This window comes from Cynoglossus semilaevis, chromosome 4 (genome assembly GCF_000523025.1).
Source record: "Cynoglossus semilaevis isolate Cse_v1.0 chromosome 4, Cse_v1.0, whole genome shotgun sequence".
Lineage (NCBI taxonomy): Eukaryota > Metazoa > Chordata > Actinopteri > Pleuronectiformes > Cynoglossidae > Cynoglossus > Cynoglossus semilaevis.
The window spans coordinates 1,905,752-1,916,659 of record NC_024310.1 but is presented as its reverse complement, the minus strand read 5'-3'; the positions used below and the strand labels follow the sequence as shown (position 1 = coordinate 1,916,659).

The following is a 10,908-nucleotide window of genomic DNA, read 5'->3' as shown; positions in this document are numbered from 1 at the left end:
CCCTGCGGCAGCGCCTCCTGCCGAAGACCAACCTTGAACGTTTCAGCTCAGATTTTACACTGAAGCATTTACATAGGAAAATAACGGTGCCCCCGGTGGCCACTGCTGCTGCCGCTGCGCCTCTGTTGAAGTGCATACAAGCGAAGGCTCTGACAGTACGACTGTCATTACAGTAGGTCTCATTACACCATCTGCTCTCTGTGCAGTGATCAGCCGCTCGGTGCCACGTCCTGTTCTGTTTCCTCTGTGGAAGTGATGATCCTTGTAAAAGACCCGGAGATGACGGGATCACAAAACAAAACACAACACAGCACAGTAATAACCAACCGTTCCTGTGTAAATAAGAGTCAGGGCCATTGGGGGGGGGGGAGATTCTGGAGATTGAACACGTGAAAATATCTGTAAATAATGTTGAATTCAGCAGCTGCTGTAGATGGGGTCAGTGTTTTTCTTTAATTATTATTATTTTATATGATCAATATATTTGTTTATATCTATGTTTTTGATGTTTAGACGGGGGTGGATTTTATCATGACACGAGCGGAGTCACGAGTGCTGTTGTGGAACGGATTAAAGAGATACTAGTGGATTCACATACAAGTGCTGTTGTGGAACAGATTAAACTGGTATCTGGGGGTTCCAGTTTACTCATGTTCTCTGAATGTCAGAAAAAATCAAGATAAACTGAAAAATATTTGTGCACAAATTGATGAAAATGAGAACTTTATTGATTCCACAAAACAGGAGGCATCAAGTATGTAGTTCCTCTGGGGCTCGAACCCAGGACCTTCTGAGTGTAAGGCAGTTGTAGGATAGGGGATAGATAACCACTACAGTATCACTACACATTCTCTATAATCTATGGAAAATACTAGTGATCAAACAACATAGCCAGATGAACAGAAAGTGGGCGGAGCTTTTACCACCAATGGTTTATTTCATTTAATTTCAGCTCATTTTGAACCCAGGATTCATACATGAGACCCATGAAGTCTTCGATGGTTGTGGGTAAAAACTGTTACGGAGTATGGGGTAACTGGATGGGCACATGTTGATCAGTTGGACTATGAGTATTGGAAACATTCCAGGTTTTCTAGAAGACTGCCAAGATGGCTGCCAACATGGCGCTAAGATAGCTGCTAACATGGCTGCTAACATGCTTACCTGAGAAGCCCGACTGATTTCAATCCTCTCTAAATCACATAAATCCTTAAAAACACCACTGTTTTATGATCACTTCTAGAAAAATATCATCCATTATTTTACACTTCCTGTGTTTTTTTTAATCAAAAAAACTTAAATGTTTGCATTTTGTTTGGATCAATTCAAGTTTTACACACAGGCTTCGGGCCTATGACGATGACTCCACAGTCTCTAAGAAGTGATGAAGATCCAGTCACCTCAGCTCTGTGATCCTTTTTAAGGATTCATTCCAACAACAGGATCGTACTTTGAAAGACTTTGTTCAAATGTTTATGGATTCCTTCGACCAAAGACCGGACAGGTGTTCTGTGGACATAGGGCCTTCACTGCCCTCGGAGTGATGATGAGGATGATGACGACGATGACGTTAAATCTGCCATGAGCCAATCATCATCACAATGTCAGCGGTTGGAGATCAACTTGTTGGAACTAATCTACGCAAAATGGAGGATACGATTCAACAGTTGGAAAATCAGTTTCCTGGAAACAACCTGGACTTTAATGGATTAGCAGAGACCAACCAGGAGGAGCGGCCTGACCCTGAAGAACAGGTAGGAAAAAGTTATGTTTATTGTTCTGGGAAAACGACCAGCCAATGTGTTGAACCTTGACCTCTGCTGGTCAAATCCCCTCAGGCGCTTGTTTTTGTTGTTGTTGTTGTTGTTCTCTGAGTTACATCATTTCAACCAGAAACCCACAGTCTGTGAGTCTGTGTGTGTGTTGTTGGTGTCTCATTTTACCCAGAAACCCACAGTCTGTGTGTGTGTTGTTGGTGTCTCAGTAGAGTGGACAGTTTGTGTGGGACGAGGTACGACGCAGCTTTTAGCCAGCTACCTATAGAGAGGGGCATCTGTCCTGGTTCACTGATGAATCCCCCACAGTCTGGAGAGCTGCTCTGCTCTGCTCTGAGTCAGGCACTATCACAGGAAGTACCTGCAAATGAGTGGGAACTGAGGAGAGCTGTGCTGCTCTGGCCAATTCCTACAAAAATAAAGCCCCTCACTCTGATGTGGGCACAGATTTTTAATGCCTTCGTCCTAATGATGGAAAAAAAAGAAGTTAAAAATAGCAATGTGATAAAAAAAAAAAGAAAACGAGAAACAGACGAATGTGCAGCTCTTTATGCTAAGTGGTTACATGTATCTGTTGCACAACCATAAAGGTCAGCCAGCTCAGCCGATTTAAAGGCTAACGCTCCATTATTGTTTCCACACAAGCAGCCAGAGGAACGGCTATTTTTAGCTACGGGTTGGATTTGCTGTGTGATCATTTAGGAATAAGGCAAAAAAAATAAAATAAATTAAAATAATGACATTTTAATTTCTAGTCAAAACATCTGCTCTCAAACAAACACAGACCAGGACATTCCAAGTTGTACATTTACTGTATTTGTCAGAAAAATACTTTACTATTACTTACTATACTAATACTTTACCATATAATACTATTTTTGCAGAAAATAAAAAAGCTAGAAATGATCAGTGAGATGATTTTTAAATCTTTATCATGTGTTTACACCTATTTGTAGTAGTAGTATTTGATTCTTCTTCTCGGAGCAGTATTTCTTGTCTCATCTTCATGAAGACTGTCTTTATTTAACCCTCGGTGGTGTAGAGCGCCCTCTCTGGTCCTGCGTGTCATACCTCATTTCAGTTTTCAAGGTGAATTTGACAGATAATCTTTCTGCTGCAGTCGCTCTGGGTCGCTGGAGGAAAATGTTTCATTTGGAGAAAAAAAACAAACCGCAAAGGTGCAAAACAATGTTGTATGATGTAGAGCACGGGTTCCCAACCCCTGGGTCGTGAACCGGTACAAGGTCAAGGGTGGTTTGTTACTTGGCAGCAGAGAAACATGGAATGAATGTTGATGTTTGTGTTTTATTGATTACCAGTGGGTTGATGGTTCAATGCTGGTCTTGCTGTTTGAATCTCGTGGCCTTCTCTGGGTAGTCTGTCCAGAAACATGCAGATTAAGGTTAAAGGTCACTCAATGACCATAGGAGTGCGTGTTGGTCTGGACTGTGATTGACTGGCAAACTGATCAGGGTCTGCCCCCCCCTCCCCGACCCCTCAGTCCAGCCTGATGATTTGTAGGATTGCTTCCTTTCAGACCAGCTTGACCTCTGCCCCCTTGTAGATGTTGAATGATTACCAGGAAGTGAGAAATATGTTTTTGTTTCCCCCTGGATTCCCTGGAAACTGGTCAAAATAAAAGTCTCTGAAAAGCTAACGCTAACTGCTGCTGCATGATTAAATTGATTTTGCTTTTTTTTTTTTCCTTTGTAAAGTTTTTTTTTGCTGGAAATGTGAAATTAACATAATAATGGTGCCACTTTTTTCAACATCCAATCGACTTTTTTAAGCGAGCGAGCTGAAGCCTCTTGTACCTGACGACCACCCACGTTATCGCTCTATTTTTTCCCACCGTTGTCTGCTTTTAATACGAAGATAAAATGATCTCCACAAAAAAAAAGGCAGTTGAATTTAGTCTCCTCGTCACAGGCTTCAAATGTTGTAGTTTTATTAAAATACACACTGTATTAGTCTTAGTAAAAATTAATCCATTTCCTGTCTGTGATGTTGTATTATTTGCAGCACCAATCGAGCCACGTAGTGAAGTCCGACTGTTTTTTTTTGTCTTCTATAAATCCCTGAAAATCAGCTCTGACAGAATTGTCCTCCGTTTCCTCTAAAAGCTGCTGTTACTCTGTTCTGATGTCATGTACTGCAGTAGTACTCAGGCTGTACTCTGTGCTCGGCGCTAGGATGTGGTGATTTGTTCTGGCTCTTTGTTCAGATATGACACAGCTACGCTTCTCTACACGTGACGTGAGCCGTGACAACGTCGTCCTGCTGCTGTTGTTGCTGCTGCTGTTGTGTCAAGAGAGAGTCACAGGTCTGTCCTGGCTCCACGCTCTGTCCGCCCGTCTGTCAGTCTACCTGCACCGTCCTCGAGGACTGGATGCCTGGAGGCGACGGTGTGTACTGTTCCTCAACAACAAAGGGCCCACTATTTGACTTTTATGTTTATGTCACTGCAGATGGAGTGCGATGCAGGAGAAACTCGGAGACCTGCTGCTGTGTGTTAGAAAGGTTCAGCTGCAGCGTAAGCGCTGCTGTGATTGGTCACACACTTGAAGTGGAGTTTAGCATTTTAAAGTGAGGTGATAAAATCACCTAGAGCAGGGGCGTTCAACCCCTGGTCCGGGGACCGGTGCTGGTCCGTAGGTCATTTTGTACTGGACTGCAGTGAGATACAGTGGGGAAAAAAGTACTTCAGTTTTACTAAAAAAAAAAACCGTCCAGGTCAAAGGTCATTCAGAAAAAAGTCTAAGAGATGTTTTACTTTTAAAATTGCGCAATAACGACTGATACAGGCCGACCGGTTCTCAGATGTTTTATTTTTAAAATTGCGCAGTAACGACTGATACAGGCCGACCGGTTCTTGCGTACTACTGCCGCCCTGCTGTACGGATAGTCACAGATAAATCCAGTGTAAGTGAGAGTCGACAGAAGAAATGAGACGGGAACAGATTCAGGCAGTGAGATGAGAAATGGCCACGTCAGAACCAGCGCCGTGGACTTCCTGCCTGGACACATTTGTCCGTATTGATTTTCCTGCTCCTAATGAAGTTGTCTCACTCTAATACATCTGACCCAAACATGGCCGCCGCCGCTCTACTCTGTTCCATCTCTTGACAAAGAAGTAGACAATTTAAAAAAATAAAGTAAGTTTAGGTGTTAATCCATTAGCCTAACATCAGAATTCAAAACTTGAAATGTAGATGAAAATGCATCTACATTCCAATCGATAAATGAATTAATTAGCCAGGGCGTGTTAACCCACAATATTTTTCTTCTTTATTGAAACAAATCATTATAACGTCTTGGCTTCATCTGTTTTTATTTTTTATCCTAACACTTTAAATGTTTGTTAAAAATGTAGCATTAAAATAAAATTGCAAACAATTAGCATTTTCAAGGAGGTTCAAGTAAATTCATTAATTCAGTCATTGACCAAATTATGATTTTAATTTAATTAAATCAATTTAATTTTTCTTAATTCCTGGACATTGGCGTCCACTACTATTTCTTACATGAATGTTTTTTTGTTTTTTTTTTTCTTTCTTCGATTTGCCTCAGAACTTTTTGACCTTCCCTCAGGTGATGGATTTGAATTTGATCTGGTTCTGTGGTCTTTACACAACACCACGGTGGATGTCATCGTGTCAGCGAAAACTGTTACAACCCTTACAGAACGCTGTGTTGTTACACTCAGGTACCGCGATGCACTCTAATTCTATTTAACGTTTACACATCAGTGGTGTGATGACACCGGGAGGGCACAACGTTGACGCTCCCTTATTTTTTTTTTTTTTTTTGCACACGAGGACTTTCGGTTCTGTACAAAAGTGCTAGCTGTCACATGGCAGCACCGCACTTATCAAGTGGTGTTGACTGTAAATCCAGACGAATGGTTCGGTCGAAAGTGATGATGGGAGCTGTCATGATGCCACTGTTATTGTTATACACAGATAAATAAAAGTCTGTGTGTGTGTGTGTGTCTGTGTGTGTAATAGGCCTAGGGCAAACACACGGAGTCGATTTTGTCTTTGCACTTTCTCTGACAGACTGCTGCTAACGCTAACTGCTGCTGCTAACGCTAACCGCTCTGCGTTAAATGGAATTTTGCACTCTTGTAAAAAGTTTTTTTTTGCTAGAAATGTAAAATTAACATAATCATGCTGCCACTTTTTCATCATCCAATCGACTTTTTTATGGCAGCGAGCTGAAGCCTCTTGTACCTGACGACCACCTCTCGCTGTAGTGGCGCCCGCCCACGTTGACTCTCTATTTTTTGCCCATTATTGTCTGCTTTTAATACGAAGATTTACAGTAAATTAAGTCCATAAATTTTTCCTGTTAAAAAATAAAAATCACAAGTGCACGTTTTCATATCGCTACATTTTTTCCCTCATTTTTCATTTTATTTTCATTAACAATGAGAGCAGAAAAAAAAAATCTCTTCTTCAGAACTCGCTCCTTCTCTGCCGTCGCTGTCACTGTGGAAAAGTCTATTTTTCCACCCAGAATATTCCACTGCTCCTCAGACTGACACTTCAGGTGTCACAACAAAACTTTGTTTCACGGCAGTTTAAAGTCGACGTCGCTGATCTTCCAGATGACTCGCCGGTTGAAAAGACGTTTTAAAAAGACGTGAAACTCACTTCATTCTCTGCAGCAGAGAAAGAGAGAAACAGAAATATTTCTGCTCCACTAGTGAAGTTGTGCCTGCGTGAAATTCTGGTGAATTATTTGCTTTTTTTGTTGCAGCAACAGCAGCCACTGTCAGGGTTGATTTGATATATTTCTCTCTCAGGTTTGCTGCACATATACATACACATATATATCTATTCACACACACACAGTGGACTCAGTTTCCACCATCAGAGCCGGAGCTGACGGCCGTTCAGAGCGTCTCCTCCCTGAGCCGGTGAACGACACTGATGGATGGGGCCGTCTTTAGGAGCGGTGAAGCTCGTCTCGTTGACCTCAGCCCCTGTTTTTAGCTCGCTCCATAAAAGGCACAGTCACATAGGAAGGAACCACCGTGTCCCGCCCCGGTGGTGTGAACAGAGCGGTACAGGTCCGGGTCGACCTTCAGGAAGTCTGTTTTTTTTTTTATTTTTTTTTTTTAACAGGATAAAAAAGGAGGTGTTGACACAGAAGTCAGTCATAAACACTGACCAACGATATAATTGGTCGGCCGCGGAGTCAGCTGACACTAATGACACATAAATCACGTGAGGCGATCCAGAAAAGAGAAAATACAGAGAAATATAGAACAATAATTTGAAGTTAAAATAGACAAAAATGAATCAGAAAACTGTTTTTTTTCTTCTGTTTTTCTGCAAATAAGTACAATATACTAGAAAAAAAACATTTAATGAAATATTTGACAAAACGGGGCCATATTAAACCTCTCACTGGGCCAGTTTTGGGCCACAGCCCGTATGTTTGACATCCCTGCTCTAGTCTTTCTTACAAAAAAAATAATAATAATAAAAAGAACACTTGCAGGACTACATCTGTTATTGAGCACATTCACGGTGCTGGTACTGTTAAGAACTGTTTGTAAGAATCGGTGCTGATCCGTTTGTCAGATTATTCGTCATAAAACAGTTGGAAACGATCCTGCAGTTTGTTATTTCTCAAACAGAAATTAAGGACAAACCTGGCAACCCGATCTCTGCAGGCGTCTCTGACGGCTGCTCCAAACGCTGTAATAAAACGTGGAGTCTTTCCACAGGAGAGCGCTGTGACTTATTTGACAATTTCTTCACTTCAATCCTGGTGATTTTTTTTTTTTCATTAATTTTCTAACACGACAGAATTGCTAATTTTGATGTTGCTGCTGTGAAACCATAAAAGTTGGAAAAAAAGCCTGCGATATTTCTCCAAAGAACAGAACGGAGAAATGAAACTCTCAGCCGTATCACTGTGGTTCACTGCTGGCCCGCGGACCCCCGCAGTGGACGTGACATTGATCAGGTTCAGATCCCACAGAGACAGTTTGATGCTGCGTTCCCCCTCCCCCCCCGTCCCCCCCGCCCTCCTCTCAGTGCTGATGGTACATTCCGGGGCTGCGCTCTCAGCAGAGTTCTGACAGGGAGTCAAGTGGTTTACGTCGAATTGCAAATGTCTCATTTGACGCTCATTAAGGCTCCTTCCACCTGTCAATCAAGGTCTGCTCTTCATTTTACTGTTGAGTTNCCTCAGAGGATTGAGTTAACCCAGGGGTAAAGAGGCGGGAAGGAGCAGCTGGAGATCTACTTTCCCCCTGGTTCCTGTCCCAATTAATTAGCATGAACATAAACACACACACACACACACGTACAGAGACAGACAGAGTGAGTGAGTGAGTGAAAGCCATGGTCCGACTCCTGGTATTGTACCATGAACAGTTCATCAGTTTTTGACTGTTTTTCTCTCTGCAGCCAAAACAGTTGAAGAAACGAGAGAATTTGAAGAATCGTTGGCGTCAACAATCATGTGTTTTTGAGACGGTGTTTGGGGGGAGGGAGGACGGGCCGACTGGAGGGGGGGGGCAACAGTCTTGTTTTCTTAATTAATGAAATATCTCTGAGATATGGAGGTGTTTTCACGCTCTGCAGCCTCCGAGACTGGAGGTCTCCACGGTTTCATCTCATTTATTTCTTCCTAACCCACAGATGTCTCGACTGGGTCAAAACGCAGCCTGGAGGCTCAGGGTTTATATATATATATATATATTATTTTTAGAGAAACATTGCTTTCCTTAATCTAAACGAGTCAAACTGCTCTGTGTTAACACGACGTAAAGATGTGACAGATACAAACCAGTCCTTAAATCAACGACACAGATGTGACACTGACCAATGACGTGTGAGTGTGAGGTGTGGGATAATTATTATAATATTCGTCGTTAAGTTTTTATTTCCCACAACATTTGTGGATGACACGACGTGGCTCCATTTCTAACAACTGACTGAGAAACTTTAATTTAAACCAGTGTCAGAAAATTTGGTCCAGTGTTAAAAATAAAAAAACAAAAAACATATTTTGTCGTTAAGTTTTTATTTCCCACAACATTTGTGGATTACGCTGTATTTTATTTCGATCTTTAATGCCAGTTGTAAAGCAGTATCCATCCATCCATCTATCATCCATCCATCCATCCATCCATCATCCATCCACCTTTGTATCTGTAATATCATTTCAAACCTTATTTTTCCGTCTTCACGTCTGAGGTTGAAAAAGAACCAAACTCTGTTCGTTCTGACCTTGTTGTAACTATCACAGCAGCTGCCCCCTCCGCCGCTACTCCACCGGTGTCTCCTCCACTTTGCTTCCAGCAGTTGTCCAGTGTGATCTGGTCGTGTTTTGGTTTTGTTTTTGTTTCTTTGATAGTTGCAGTCGTTGCAGCAGGATTGCAGCTCCAGCTCCAACTGTTTCCTCACTTTTGATCCAGGAAACTTCAATTATTGCTTCCCATCTGTGTGGCATGAAGATTTGAGCAGATTTTTATTTTTTTATTTTTTTATTATTATTATCACAGTAACATTTCACATTCACTTCACATTTTAACCAGAGGTAGCTTAGCGATTCTTACAGATATGACATAATTATGCTAACGTCGGGCCGATGATATCGATAACACCGAGACCAGGAACCATCTAGATGTAAATGCTGTCATTTTTTCATACTATAAACAACTTTTACTGCGGCAGACGTTGTTTTGTGTGCGACGCGGTGTCGTCAGTGGAACCTGTGATGTATTAAACAGAGCCGTGCTGCAGGAGGACATGAATATCAAACACTGAGGGACGTCGGGCTGAGTGCAGCAGACTGTGTGAGTGCAGCGGGCATTACTTCTTCAAATACACGCAGTGAAGATGTGATGATTACAGGGTGTGTGTGTGTGTGTCCAGCAGGGGGGGTGTTGCATCTTTGCTCTCTGATCATCTCAGAGCTGGATTGATTTGGTTGCTCCACATGAAATTGCCCCAAAACTGGTGCCTGATGTGAAATCACACACTGGTCATTTTTGTGGTTCTTCCACTCATGAAAAATCAATTTGGCGCTCCAGAGGTTTTTTTTTTTTTTTTTTTTTCTAATCTGAGGATTTTCAACATTTCAGCTCACGTATGTTTTTCTTTCAAATTCAGTATTGATCAGAGACACCAGTTGAACAGCAGGTGTCTCTTGTCCTCACTCTGAGTGTCCTCTAACATCACACTAATGTTCAAATGGCCTTTTATAGCTGTGCTGGTCTGAACATGTGAGTGGAGCAGAGTGGCACTGGAAAAAAAAAAAAAAATTTACAGGTGGATTTTTAGACCAAAGCCCAGAGACGGAGTTACGATGTTAAAATACCAGGAAATGCCACTGAAACTAGTGTCTGGTTTAACCATCGACTGAACCAGGAAAGATGACACATCTAGGTACATCTAGGTATCTATGACTAATCTTTTTTATTTATAATGGATGACATAATATTTTAAATGCGCCACCATCAGGCTCCAGTGTGAACTGCTTTGTAGTGACCTGCAGGGGGAGGAGAGACGTTGAAATCCTTTATTTTTCCCCACATATTCAAGTAATTCACAGTGTTAGCCTTTGTCACCCACAAGGAGTCGCCCCTGAGTAGGTAGTTCCCATGGGGATCGAACCCAGGACCTTCTGCATGTAAAGCAGATGTGTAAGGCAGGCATGAAAAACTATGGAATTAATGCCCATATATGGACACATGACATCACTGTCGTTATTTTTGTTGTTCTTGGTTTTCCGTTGGTCTATTTGTTGATTTCCAATGTCGAGCTGCAGTACCAGTTCCCCCTCTGGGGGCAATAAAGTTAAGGTTGAAGTTGAAGTGGAGTTCTCGCCGGTGTTTGATCTGTTGTCGTTGTGCCTGAACAACGTGAATGTTGGAAAAGTGCGTCACGATCCCGCCACCGGTGTCTCTCACGCGCTCGTCAAGTCACGCGTCACACGTCTTTGTTGCGATGATTGTGACAGGCTACAGATGCACGACAGCCGCCTCAGCTTTAACGTGTCGCCGCTGGGTTGAACGTGAAGACGAAGAATGACATTAACGAGAGGCGTTTGTCAGAGGGAACGTTCATGTTTCTGCTGTTTCCAACGCCGTTTGGCATCGTGAACGTTA

The 10,908-nt window shown here is 42.3% G+C and overlaps 1 protein-coding gene across 1 annotated transcript in view; it reads left to right on the top strand.

Annotated features, from left to right (window-relative positions):
• The first annotated feature begins 609 nt into the window (after nucleotides 1–609).
• Nucleotides 610–10,908, top strand: part of kcnj1a.1 (potassium inwardly rectifying channel subfamily J member 1a, tandem duplicate 1) — a 54,227-nt gene continuing 43,928 nt past the window's right edge. The window contains exon 1 of the mRNA XM_025055071.1: nucleotides 610–1,754. The gene's annotated coding sequence lies outside the window, so the exon portion shown is untranslated. The remainder of the gene's footprint in view (nucleotides 1,755–10,908) is intronic.